This window comes from Bos indicus, chromosome 21 (genome assembly GCF_029378745.1).
Source record: "Bos indicus isolate NIAB-ARS_2022 breed Sahiwal x Tharparkar chromosome 21, NIAB-ARS_B.indTharparkar_mat_pri_1.0, whole genome shotgun sequence".
Lineage (NCBI taxonomy): Eukaryota > Metazoa > Chordata > Mammalia > Artiodactyla > Bovidae > Bos > Bos indicus.
In genome coordinates this window covers 64,405,116-64,415,732 of record NC_091780.1, presented here as the reverse complement: position 1 = coordinate 64,415,732, position 10,617 = coordinate 64,405,116, and positions in this window count along the sequence as shown.

The following is a 10,617-nucleotide window of genomic DNA, read 5'->3' as shown; positions in this document are numbered from 1 at the left end:
GGCTTGTTTTAGAGTTCTCCTCTGAATACTACACACTAGGAGAAAATAAAGCCTTTCTTCAGGATTTTAAAAAATATTTATTTATTATTTTGATTTACTCATTTATGTGACTGTGCCAGGTCCTCGTTGCGGCGCTCGAACTCTTGGTTGCAGCTTTCAGGATCCTAGCTCCCTGGCCAGGGATCGAACCTGGCTCCTTTGCTTTGGGTCTTAACTGCTGGACTATCAGGAAGTCCCGCTCTTTAGGATTTTGAGCGGGAAAATTTGTGGGCCAAGAGTTAAGTCCCCAGTCAAGCATCTTTCATGAGTGAAAGCTATAGGGAAATACTCTTAGACAGGCAAAGACTGGGAGAGGTATAGTTCATGTTACCTTAAAAAATTGTCCAGCGGTATCCAGCCAACTGAGGCACGAATCCAAGTGAAGACCTCAAGCATGGAAACCAGGAGTGTTCAAGGGTGGCAAGAGCCTGGAAACCGAGCGAACGCATAGGAGCAGGTGTAAAGGCTGCTGCCAACTGGGCAACACAACAGAATGAAAAAAGCCGAAAACAGTTCTTAAAAAAAGATTTAGAAAAAAAAATTGTCTTTATAAAAGGCTGCATCTATAACCCCAAACTGAATCAACAAAGTCTTGGGGAGAGGCAGGGAAGAAATAAAGCAGGATGAGTTACTAAAAATACACAGTGACCTGTCAAGGCTTATTCTATTGCTCTTGATCTTGGCAAATACAGACATACAAGCTTGAGGGCTTCCCTGGTGGCTCAGTGGTAAAGAATCCACCTACCAATGCAGGAGACACGGGTTTGATCCCTGATCTGGGAAGATCCTACATGCTGTGGAGCAACTAAGCCCGTGCACCACAGTTTTGAGTCCGTTCTCTAGAGCCCATGCTCCACGACAAGAGAAGCCACCGCAACGAGAAGCCCGCACATCGCAACCAGCGGGCAGCCTGCGCTCTTCATAACTGGAGGAAGCCCACGAGCAGCTGTGAGGACCCAATGTGGCCAAAAATACAGTCATAAATGAAGCTATAAAGTATATAAGCTTGCGTGTGCACTTGCTTATCAGCAAGGAGACCACTAATAGAGCTAAAAGTTTGTACCAAAATATATTAGATGAGAAAAAGCCATGGTAGAAGGTTTTTTCACATTTGTGTAAGAGGAAGATCCATATACCTGTAAGGTTTGCACAAAGCTGGACCTCTGCTGGGGCGGGAACCTGGTTCCATGGGGTTGGTCTCCAGTGAGTGTTCAGATCTTTTAGAACTATGTGGCAGGCATCTAAAAAATGGTGTTATTAAGGTATAATCGACATACTAGAATTGCACATATTTCAGACGTACAATTTCACACATTTGGCATAGGTGTGCACCTGTGCAGCCATCATCCCACCCGAGACTGTGAGCAAATCATCACACCTAAACACTTCCTCAGTCATCCCTCCCTCCTCCTTCTCCAGGCGAAGAGGTAAAAGCGAGCAATTCCTTATATAGATAGCAAGAGACAGAAGAAAAAGATAAGAAGGAAACTAAGAAACAGAAAGCAGAAAATAAGACAGCAGAAAGAAGGCTGGAAATGAGTTAAATAATTTTTAAAAGGCTGAAACTGTCAGAATAATAATATTAATAAAGTGTCTACCTTAAATTTTTTTTTTAATTTAAAACTTTTTGGCTATGCCGTGTGGCTTGCAGGATCCCAGTTCCCTGTGCAGGGATTGAACCCTGGCCCTGACAGTGAGAAGGTGGAGTCCTAACCTCTGCACTGCTGAGAACTCCCAAGTGTCTACCATTTTACACACAGATAAAGAATTTACCTTATTTTCCAGCATCTGTGGGACACTGACCAGAGTGGCGGATATGCTAGGTCATAAAAATCCTACTGTGTTCCCTAAAATGTAAATTTCATAAATTCCATTTTCTGAACACAGCAAAATTAAACCATAAATAACTAATTTTTTAAAAGTCTTTTTAATAACAATGGGAACGTAGAGGGACAAAATACATTTGTAGACTACTTTGAAAGTAATGAAAATAAAAACTCTCTACCTGATAGGAATAGAGCTATTCTCCCAGGTAGATCCATAGTTATTAAATGAATTATTTATCCAGAAAGAGTTAAAATGTGTTCAATTTTAAGTGTTCAATTCAATAAATTAGGAAAGGAAGGAAAAGCAGCCCCAATAAAATAAAAAGGGGCTCCCCTGGTGGCTCAGATGGTAAAGAATCTGCCTGCGAAGCAGGAGACCTGGGTCTGATCTCTGGGTCGGGAAGATCCCCTGGAGCAGGGAATGGGTACCCACTGCAGTGGTGAAATAAGAAAAGATGAGGCCAAACTTAATGTAGTAAAAAATGGAGCTGACATATAAACATGAGTCAATTTGAAAAAATAGCCTTCAGTAATCTAGTGACTGTAATTAAATAAAAAGATACGAAATACAAACAGTACGATAAAGAGGATATAATTTCAGAAGGGTAGTTTACAGTAAGAATAATATATATAATTATGCAAATACTCTGCAAATCTCAAAGAAAATAAGCAATTATCTGGAACACGGTAGATTACCAACAATTTTGTGAATATATAAAAACTTCAAAAATAATGATAAAATATTTTATAAATGATTGACCATTTTATAAAACTACTTTTAAAATAAGGTTGTGGGGCTAAGTATTAATAGTTTTATATGTAGTTGTTTAGGATATTTAAGGAAGAGATGTATAGTTCTTCCAAAGCATAGAAAAGACCAAAATTTACCCAAATACTATTGCAAAGTTAAAGTAATCTTGTCAACAAAAATCTATCAGGGTAACCACGAAATAAATAATCAACCAGTCTCCCTTGTGATGGAGAAGGCAATGGCAACCCACTCCAGTACTCTTGCCTGGAAAATCCCATGGACGGAGGAGCCTGGTGGGCTGCAGTCCATGGGGTCTCTAGGAGTCGGACATGACTGAGCGACTTCACTTTCACTTTTCAGTTTCATGCATTGGAGAAGGAAATGGCAACCCCCTCCAGTGTTCTTGCCTGGAGAATCCCAGGGACGGGGGAGCCTGGTGGGCTGCCGTCTCTGGAGTCGCACAGAGTAGGACACGACTGAATCGACTTAGCAGCAGCAGCAGCTCCCTTGTGAATGCAAATGTTAAAAATCTAAATAAAATTCTCACAAGTCAAATTCAATAGCATGTTAATTATTCATCCAAGTCCAGTAGACCTTGTCCCAGGAATGTAAAAATGTTTTAATATTAAGGAAAATCTATTAGTATAAGAAATCACATCAGAGATATATATCATTATATCTCAATAGTGGTTCAGTGGCAAAGACTCCACTGGCCAACGCAGGAGACCTAGGTTCTGTCCCTGGGTTGGAAAGATCCCCTAGAGGCGGAAATGGCAACCCGCTCCAGTATTCTTGCCTGGAAAATCCCATGGACAGAGGAGCCTGTCGGGCTACAGTCCGTGGGGTAACAGAAGAGTTGGACACAACTTAGTGACTAAACAACAATAGATATCTAAAAGGCATTTGGCTCAAATGAACATTTATTCCTTTTCTTAAATAATATTATTTAATATGAAATAGTTTTTGCTATGTGCTAGGAGATTCCCTGGTGGCTCAGACGGTAAAGCCTCTGCCTGCAATGCAGAACCCTGGGTTTAATCCCTGGGTCGGGAAGATCCCCTGGAGAAGGAAATGGCAACCCACTCCAGTACTCATGCCTGGAAAATTCCATGGATGGAGAAGCCTGGTGGGCTACAGTCCATGGGGTCGCAAAGAGTTGGACACGACTGAGCGACTTCACTTCACCAACTTGCTGAAGACTTAATACGGTTTTGTTTTTGTTCAGTCGCTCAATCGTGTCTGACTCTTTGCGACCCCATGGACTGCAGCACGTCAGACTCCCCTGTCCTTCACTATCTTCTGGAGTTTGCTCAGACTCATGTTCATTGAGTCAATGATGCCATCCAACCATCTCATCCTCTGTCATGCCCTTCTCCTCCTGACTTCAATCTTTCCCCATCAGGGTCTTTTCCAATCAATTGGCTCTTCACATCAGGTGGCCAAAGTATTAGAGCTCCAACTTCAGCATCAGTCCTTCTAGTGAATATTCAGGGTTGATTCCCTTTAGGATTGACTGGTTTGATCTCCTTGCTGTCTAAGGGACTCTCAAGAGTCTTCTCCAGCCCACAGTTTGAAAGCATCAATTCTTTGGTGTTCAGCCTTCTTTATGGTCCAACTCTCACATCCCTACATGACTACTGGAAAAACCACAGTTTTGACTATATGGACCTTTGCTGGCAAAGTGACGTCTCTGCTTTCTTAGGTTCTGCTTTCTAGAACCTAAAGCTGTCTAGGGTCACCACAGGTTTATGTTAATAAATATCCATAGCAGCTCCCTGAGATGGGTCCACTCCTCTACATAAGACTGATTCCTCCATCGTGCATCAAAACTTATCTCCTCCCTTCTCAGGGATCTTACACAATCAACTAATTGGCGCCTCCCTGCATCTGGTTCCTTCCTAGTAATACTTAAATAAGCTCAAAATCTTTAAAAAAAAAACAAAAAACAAAAAAACCTCCCTTGACTCCACATGGCCCTCCAATGAAGACCTCCCACAAGAATTTCTCTGTTCGCTCTGTTTTCTCATCCTCCACCCTCAGCCCCCTCCAGGTTGGCTTCTGCTCTTTTCAGTCTCCCCAGGTGACCAGCACGCGTGAAATGATGCTTAGAGGGTGAAATGTCATCCTTCGAGGATGAACCGCAAAGGAGCATGTGTGAGTCAGGGTGAGGGTTGAGCTCTGTTAACCAAGGTGCCCTCAGTGGCTTCATGAAGATGGGAGGGGTCCCACTTCCATCGGGCCTGGGCGAGCAGGCTCCTTTGGTGGGCGGCTCTGTTCCTGGGGATGGCTCAGGGATTCGGGTCTACCCTTCCATCCTATTTTTTAAAACGTATTTATTTATTTCAGTTGGAGGATAATTACGATATTGTGATTTGCCATACATCAACACGAATTGGCCATAGGTATACATGTCCCCCTATCATCCTGAACCCGCCTCCCCATCCTATTTGTCACTGAGGAAAGTCATCATCCTTCCTGCACAGATGTTTTTCCACTTTAAAAGCATGGGCTTTTTACAGAGGACAGGACCCCCGTGAGCTATTTATTATTATCCCAGTTTTGGAGATGACGAGACTGAAGCTCGGAGGCCCTCGTCAAGCAGACAAGCATCCCCCAGTCAGAAAGGCATGGGACCAGGACCAAACGCAGGTCCCGCCTGCCGGCCCCTGAGTCCATTGCTTCTGACGGGCGGTCACCTTTCACAGATGTACAGCCCTGCCTGCCTTGACCCCGTGGCCAGGGGAAGCCTGCCAGCAGGTGCTGTCTTTAGACCAGAGGCTCAGAAAGTCCCCAGGGTTTCTGGAACTCTCTTCTCTCCTGCTCTGGAGTTCTTCCAGCGGGCCCGCCAGCCCCCTCCCACATGCGTTCAGGGTTCTGCCAAGAGCCTTTCAAATGTTCCCCAAGAAAAGGCCAGACCCGCTCCTTGAGCTCCGCGGCTGGCCAGACACCACCCTCTTCGGTGCTGCATGGAAATAAAACACGGAGGTGACAAGCCGCTTGGAGGAGTGGAAATGTCAGCGCGACACCCTGAGATCTCCTCCGAGCACGTAACTCGGAGATGGTAAAGGTTGCCCAGAATGCAAACTGTTAGCTAGGAACCGAGGGAAGTTCCTCCTCTGGGTTCTCGGAGCCAGGAGCTCCAGAAGAAACGCTGTGCTTGCCAGGAGCCCACCCCGCGCTCAGGCAAGCTGGCGACAAGTGCCAGCACCCCTGCGCCCGCTCAGGGCTCCTGCCCTGCACCACTTGTAGCTCCTGCGCGCTCTGCTGTCCTGAACCCTCTGGAGTCCCCTTCCTGATGGCCCCTCCTGCCCCCACCCCAGCTCAGTTCTGCCAGGGCAGCCCCCCACCCCCGCCCCCGCCCACGCCAGGCAGGCCTTCAGCTTCTAGACTGCATCCTTCATTTCCACCCCCTGGGGCCTTGGCACGTAGGAGGGAGCCTCCACCTGTGTCCAGTGGACAAACAGCGCTTCCTGGAGACCAGCCTTTTGCGCGTGGACTGAGGTCAAGCCTTGAAGTCCTTCCTATCACCTGGTTGGCCGCCAAGAGGAGGGGTCACCTGTGTCTGGACCCCCAAGGTGAGGACAGCGGGTGTGGAAAGGTGACCAGCCTGGGCCGGGGGAGGTGTCTTTTCCACCACTGGGCTTCAGTCTCCTCGTCGGCAGGATGCCGCCGGTGGAGGCCGTCCAGCTGCTCCCCAGGCCCGGCTCTGGGCCTCTGAACTCCTCCGTCTCCTTGAGGGGGTGGTCGCCCTGGCCAGACTCCTGGCCTTGACTCCTGCGGCTGCCCTTGCCCACTCCAACTGGACCCTCCAGGACCCTTGGGACCCTCAAGCCCCGAAGCTTGAGCTCCATCCGCCCCGCAGAACACCCGCCCCACGGAGGGGTTCACATGGGCGCCCCCGTGTGCTGTGCGCCTCTCAGGAGGCCGAGAAGGCGCGGGGCTGTGTGGGCCTGTGTCTTTGCGTGTCACCCCGTGGATTCGCTCAGAGGCAAGTCAGACAAGGGGATGCCCAGCTCGCCGAGGAGGGGGAGGTGTGCGCAGAAGCACACGGGTGCAGGCACTCAGGGTACACGCGTGTGTGTGGCCGGTCGACGCGCCTGTGGGTGGCAGAGGGTGGCGAGTGTTTGGCTGTGTGCGGGTTTGTGGATGTTGGTGCATTTGTGTGTTTACAGGCATTACTTGGGATGTCTGCATGCACGTTCACTCGTGTGTGTGTCACGTCCCACCTCAGACCTGTTCAGAAGCAAGAGGATGCATTCTGGTGGCACGTGGAGGCCCCGGGGAGCAGACCTCCTGTCGCCACCACCACTCACCTTTTCTCTCTCTTTTCTTTTTTATCCATTTTTAAGTATTGATCGTCACGTCTGAAAATGCTGGAACGGCAGCCGTGGCTCGCTGAGCCAAAGTGCTGTGTGAACTGTGAAAACCGTCTACCCCATGTGGGAGGCGGAGAGAGTTTCCTATTTTAATCCTCTCGGAGACTCCAAAGGTTAGCGGTTTCTGCAGATCACACGGCAGGGTCAGGGCACCAGTGCTCGGAGGCTGCAGGCAGGAGGAGCCAGACCCTTCCCTGAGGGCGTGGTGGGACGTTCTCAATGTGCTTTTCCTCCAGCATCGAGACCTGGGAGCCCTAAGGGAGCTCAGAGACACCTGTGGTTCAAGCTTCCCGTTGATAGCTTGGTGGGGGGGGGGGGGGGGGGGGGGGGATGCTGTTTAGTAAGCAGGTATCACCTCCAAGGTCACATGGGAGCAGAAAGTGAAACCCAGGTGCATCCAGCCCCCAGAAGGGCACAGGACAAACTCAGGGCCTGCTTGAGAGGAGTGGACAGTGGGGGTCAGACTCAGGGAAGGCAGTGGGAGCCATGGATGGTTTCTGAGCAGGAGAGGCACTTGCTCTTTGGCACATTTTAGGGACCTCCGTGGGGTGCAGCGTAGAGCGGGTGGGGAGGCGGGAGACCCCTGGGGTTCTGGGGCAACCTGCCCAGCCGCCAGAGGTCGGGGGTTGCTGAGTGAATGAGGGAAGCACAGGTGCAGGAGGGCAGGGAGGGCGTCTGGGCAGAAGAAACTGCAGGCGCAAAGGCAGCGCGGGGAGAGGCGGACCTAGCGGTGCGTGGGGGCGTCGGGCGTTCGTGCGTGATGGGAGGGGCCCCATCAATGGCGGCAGTGGCGGCGGTGGAGGCTGGGAAGCAGGTGAGGGCTCTGGCCTCTCTCCCGAGGACCCTGAGGACGCCCTGGGGTCGTGGGTCTGCTCCTCGCCAGAGCCTCACTTTGGAAGGACAACTGAAGCAGTGGGGGCTGGGCTCCTTCCCAGTGGGGCTCCTGGCAAGGACAGCAGGGTGCTAGAGGAGGGAGCGACCCCTCTGCGGGAAGCAAGGGCGTGGGCCGGAGGCCCCAGGGGACCTCTACGCTTGCCCCCTGACCCTCGCCCCTCCGGAGCTATCTCTGGACACATTCAGGCAGATAACCGTCGGGACGGGCCTTGACCCCTCCAGGCAAAGTCCAGGGTGAACAGGGGCGTGGTGCAGTGGGCACTTTGGTCCTCCAGGGGCCTGGGGACCAGGAACACCCAGCCCATTGAGGTCAGAGGGTGCAGGGCCAAAAAAGGCAGCCCTCCTGCCAGGTGTGACCACACCTTTGCAGGTGGCTGCACTGACCTGGCCCCACCTGTTTGCTGCCCTGCTGTCGCTCTTCGGTGGCCCTGAGCATGCTCGGCCTCATCTGGGAGCTCTCTGGGCTCGTGCCCTCGTCCTGTCGACAACCGCCCCCTCCCGCCCCAAGGGAGGTCACCTCTGCAGGCTCAGTCCTGGGCACATCCCTCCCCCACTGGACTCCCTCCCCCACCCGACTCCCTCCCCCACCTGGCTCCTCTCCCACCTGGCCCCTCCCCTACCTGGCCCCCTCCCTTACCTGGCCCCCTCCCTCACCTGGCTCCCTCCTCTATCTCTCTCCCTCCCCCACCTGACTCCCTCTTCCCCACCTGGCCCCCTCCCCCACCTGGTCCCCTCCCCCACCTGGCCCCCTCCCCCACCTGGCCCCCTCCCTCACCTGGCTCCCTCCCCCATCTGTCTCCCTCCCCCATCTCAAAGTAGAGGCGGCTCTATCACCTGCCTTGTGGCAGGGGTTAGAGGGTGTCTGCTGTGTAGACGGGCCCCCTTGTTCCTGTGGAGCAGGGAGCCTGCGCGTGCCTCACTGCTGTCCACGCTGATTCCCTCCAAATTCCTGCCAGACTCTGTGCTCATTTGCCAAGGCTGCCGTAACAAGAACCACACACTGAGCGGCTTAAATGACAGCAGTGTACGGTTCCTGAGGCCAGAGTCCAAGACCAAGGTGTGGGCTGGGCTGGTCCGCCTGCTGAGGCCGGGACTGAGGGTCTGTTCAGGGCTGCCCCTGGGGTTCTGCTGGTTGCTGGCGGCCTCTGGCATTCCTTGGCTCATAGACACATCACTCTATGTGGCATTGTCTGTGTGTGTGCATCTGTGTTCACATTTCCCACTTTATAAGGACATGGTTATACTGGGTGGGGCTTCCCTGGTGGCTCAGGGGTAAAGAATCTGCCTGCCAATACAGGAGATGCAGGTTTGGTCCCTGAGTTGGGAAGATCCCTTGGAGGAGGAAATGGCAACCCGCTCCAGTATTCTTGCCTAGAAAATCCCATGAACACAGGAGCCTGGTGGGCTACATGGGGTCACACAGAGTCAGACACAACTGAAGCGACTGAGCATGCGTGCACGCATACTGGATTAAGGTCCACCTTCGTGACCTCATCTTAACTTGGCCAACAGCAAAGACCTTATTCTGTGTGTCTCCCATGGGTGTCACGGTCTGGGGAGGAGTTCAGACAGGTCAAAGGCAGGTGCAAGGGGGTGGGGATCATCTGACACATGATTAGGAGATGTGTGTCCTGACAGGGTGGACACAGGGTCCTGAGCACGGGGTGTGGTGGGGAAGCAGGGCGACACAGTGCTGGAGCCCCCACGGCCCCTGGCCTGGCACAGTGTAGGTGCTCTCTGCCTCTTAGCGGTTGGATGGGTGAATGAGAACGGATTAGAAGAAGGTCCGGCCCTGTCATGTACTAGGAGCACGGAAGCCACTTGAAGAGGCAGGAAGGAATTTCTCACCCCAGGCTCCAGCTCCTTGGGTGTTGAAAGATCACATTCCTGGAATTCATCTCCTCTGTCTCCTGGGCCATCCCTTTATCAAGCACAAGAGCCACGGAGTCAGGGAGGTGCTGGCAGCATGTTAGGGCTTGATGGAGGGGTTAGCTGGGCTCCACGTGCAGCCTGGATTTCAGAGGCCAGCAGAGCCCTCAGGATGTACGTGTGGTCTCAGCACAGACTCTCTCCAGCATCCAGTTGTCTGAAAACTGGAGGCAAGGTCTGTTTGTAATTGATGTTGGTTTCTGGAGCCATAGGGTTGATAATTACTGGCACGGGGACATCCACTGTCCTGCGAAGGTAGAAGCCCCAACATGGCCCAAAGCAGGGGCAGACAGACAGGGCTTTGCTGACTTCAGAGAAGCTGCCGTTGCTTTCTGAACTGGCTGGTTGAGTCTGGTGTCTAGGGGGCAGGCATCCGGTGACGAGGCCCCAGAGTGCTTTTACAGTCTTTTCATCTGGTTCAGGGACCACAGTTGTCCTCTGACAGCCACTCTGGCTGTCTGTGCAATCCTGACAAGTCACATTCCCTCTCTGAGCCTCAGTTTCCCCATCTGTTCAACATGGACTAAGATACTGGGCATAGGTGATTTATTAGGAATATCCCAGTTTGAAGTTTAATGGTTCTTTACAGCTTGAATGACTTTTACTACTATGGTGGAGGGTCTGAAGACCTTCTAAGCTATTCTAATGGAGAACCTGATAATAATCTGTCATTTGGGGGAAAGATTTGGCAGCAGCAAAATGATGTCGAACTTAACTTGTGGAGGGAGTTGGTGGCTGACCCAGTAGATGCCCGTCCAGCGAGGATTCACCGGGTGTCCGTGTGGTCCAGGCAGGGACAGGT